Raw genomic sequence first — 3,584 nt, 5'->3', positions numbered from 1 at the left:
TACTCTTTTTTGCAACAGCTTCTTTCTTCTGTTGTAGAATTTGTTTATGGCAGGGGACCACCAGACTGGCTTCCTTTTTTTGGAGGATAGCATCTTGGTTCTGCTAGGGATGGCATGATCCATGCAGTCGGGAAAGTGCTTATAAAGTGCATTTGTTCATAGGTTCATAAGTTCATAGGTTCATACTAGGCTATCTGCTCTAGGACATTTATAAGCCTAGCCAGAGTGTGTTTGGCTTTCACCACCCATTTTAAATTCATTTTGCTATGACCTTTTTTGAGGTTAGTATACTGTGCCTCTGTCTAACAGTGACACAGAAGTGAAACCCGGGGTAAACCTACAATCTCCAATCCACTCATCAAGATTCCTCTTGAAGAGAGTCAATGAGGGACTCTGCCTAACCTGGACTGGGATTTTATTCCAGAGTGAAGGGACCCTCTGGGTTATGAATCTGTCCCTCCAGCATGTCCTATTTATTTCAGTGCTGAGGTTCAAGTCTCTCGAGCACGTAGCTCAATGGGATTTGGATTTTCTGAGGTGCAGCATGTCCATTAATTCCAGGTTGGACATGGCTTTATACGTCAGGCACAGATCGCCTCTGAGCAGGTGGTATGCCACTGAGTAGAGCTGGAGTTTCTTTAACCAGGCAGCATATGGCATCTGTTTGAGCCCTTTGATCCTCTTGGTGAGGTACTTTTGGGGTCTTTACAGTTGCTGCAGGTGTCTGGTAAGGTACATCCCAAAAGGGGCATTGTACTCAATTATGGGCCTGATGAGGGATGAGTAAAGAGGCACAATGACCTCCCTTGATCTAGATGTTAATCCCTTCATGATTAGGTGGGCTATATAAAATGTTTTTCTAACCACTTTGGCCATGTGGTTTTCAAATGAGTGACTGCTATCAACTTGGGTCCCCAGGTCCCTAATTACTTCTTCTGTACTTAATGGATTACCACCTATGAGGTAATTTGTGGGAACTTTGTTTTTGCCAATTCTAACCATGTGGGTTCTGTCCTTGAGCCAGTTGCAACAAATCTAGTGACATAGGAGTTTATATTTAAGCTGGTGAGCTTAACTCTAATGCCCGAGTGGGGTATTGTATCGAAGGCTTTTGCGAGGTCCAGGTAGGCTGTGTGGACCACCTTCCCCTTGTCAATGGCCTTGGTGACCATTTCAAAGAAATTGACCAGGTGTAAGAGGCAGGATCTGCCTTTAACAAAGCCGAACTGGGTAGGATCCAGTGTCTGTAGGTCCCCAATATCTTTATTTATGAGGTCCATGATGATCCTTTCCATAGCTTTGCAGAACAAGCTAGTCAGGCTTATGGGGCAATAGTTTCCAGGATCCGTTGAGGCACCACCTTTGTGGAGAGGGACCACTGTTGCTGTACGCCACTCTTTGGGTACATATCCTGTAGTAAGGCAGAGATTGAACAGTAGTTTTATGTTTGGGTTTAGCTCTTCTTGGAGTTCATGTAGGACACAGCCCAGGACACCGTCTGGTCCCATTGATGCTGTGTTTTTTGCTTTGGAGAGGGCGGCTCTTCCTGAGCATCTGAGATGTCAGGGGGGAAGCACTCTGCTGGGATAGATATTTTCCCTTTTGGTAGGGAGGGTAGTTTGCACTGAACCTGTCAGCTAGGATGTTGGCAATGTCTGTGGGTTCGGTGTATTTTTTGTCATTTTGGACTAATTCTAAGCATATCTGGGAATTCCCACCCAGGTTGGTAACATAACTAAAGAAAGCCTTGTGATTATCCTTAGTGTCCTGTGCAATTTTTCTCTCGAAGCTGGCCTTAGATGATTTTATGAGTGCTCGTAGTTTTTTGCTAATACTGATCAGAGATGCCTTCCCTTTTTGGGATTTTGTTCTATCATGTAGTAGCTTCCTCCTTCTGTTGTATAGTTTGTTTATGGCTGGGGTCCACCAGACAGGATGTCTGCCTTTGGAGGATTGGGTCTTGGTTTTATTTGGGATTGCATGATCCATGCATTCCTGAAGGTGTTCATAGAATGCGTTTATAAAGGATTCTGTGGTCTGGGCCGTATTTTCCACAGGCCCGGGGGCTTTGAAGGATTCCACCTCGGATTTGAGGAGTGTGAAATTTGCTTTAGAGAAGTTTTTCACTGTGGTTTTCTGGGCAGGGGTGGGTCGGGATGTGAATAGCCTGTGAGATTAGATTATGATCGGATCTGACCAGTGAGGGATACACTTCTGGTCTGGAGCATAGAGTCCCCATGTTGGTGATGATTAGGTCCAGTATGTTTTCCCCTCTTGTGGGAGTGGTAACAAGTTGTTCCATAGCATTTGAGTTTATAAATTCTAGGAACCTTTGGGCTAGGGTGTTGGAGCTAGTGTAATGCTCCCAGTCTATGTTTGGATAGTTGAAGCCACCCAATATAATGGTGCTTGGAGAGACCTCCATATTTTTCCAGTGTTCTCAGGAAGGCCAAGTGAGGTTCCTGGGTTTGGGAGGGTGGTCTGTAGCAGGCTATAAACTGGAAGGCAGTTTTACCCACTGTTAGTTGCACATGGATAGTCTCTGATGCTTTGTGCTGTGCCACCAACCTGGAGGTGCGGGTATCTTTGACAAATATTGATACTCCCCCTCCTTTTGTGGTTCAGTCCAAGTTTTGGGGTCGAAAAACATGGTATGAGGTATAACCTGGTAGTGCTGGGGTGCTCTCGGGAGCCTTGAACCAGGTTTCTGTTACTGCACAGATATCGATGTTCTCCATGCCAAGGAGAGTTTCGAATGCATGCATCTTGAGGTTTAGACTTCTGGTGTTGAGTAGCATTACTCTTACTTTCTTATCCCTTGTGATACCTATGGAGGTGGGTTTGTCTTTTGAGCCTTGCCTAAAAAAAGGCACTGTGGGGGTAGCAAGAGCCTTTGCCAATATCCAAAAGCCCAGGGGTGACAGGTGCAAGCCATCCCTAGCAAAGCATCGTGGCTTGTCGAGCATGTCATCCCAGGCTGACAGGCATTGGATCCCCTTTGAATGACACCAATACTTAAGCCAAATGTTGAAATTGATCATCTTGTCTTCATATTGTGGCATCATTCTTGGTGAGGGTAAGATGCTACTCAAGGTCAGGGTCATACCGGCCTGGGCTACATCCTCAGAGAGCTCCTCTATGTCTCTTTTCATGTAGTCCAGGGAGGTACATCTCAGGTCATTCACACCAGCATGGACAATGACTGAGTCATATTTGTACTTGCCTTGGAGTGACCTGAGTGCTTGTGTTATGTGGCGGATCCTAGCGACCAACTGGCAGCTCACCATGACCTTCTCCTTGATCAGCCTGGTGAGCGGGACGTCAGTGTGTCTGATGATAGAGTCACCTATTACAAGTGTATCAGGTGTGTTGTTTAGTCTTAAGGGTTGTGACTGTTTCGCACACTGGCTTTGTGAGCTATGTGTTTCCCGTGTTTTGTTTTGGGGTAGCAGTTGCTTGTCTGCTTTGGAGGTCTCTGCTGCTTAGGCAGATTTTTATTTAGAGCCTCCGAGTATGTTTTTGTGTGTTTATGTGTTTGGTTTGCTGTCATGGTAGGTCTATGTGAGACTGGAATTGTAGTGAGT

Source organism: Protopterus annectens, chromosome 1.part0 (genome assembly GCF_019279795.1).
Source record: "Protopterus annectens isolate FY-2018-M chromosome 1.part0, PAN1.0, whole genome shotgun sequence".
Taxonomy (NCBI): domain Eukaryota; kingdom Metazoa; phylum Chordata; order Ceratodontiformes; family Protopteridae; genus Protopterus; species Protopterus annectens.
The sequence above is the reverse complement of the archived record's forward strand: the minus strand, read 5'-3'. Positions refer to the sequence as shown.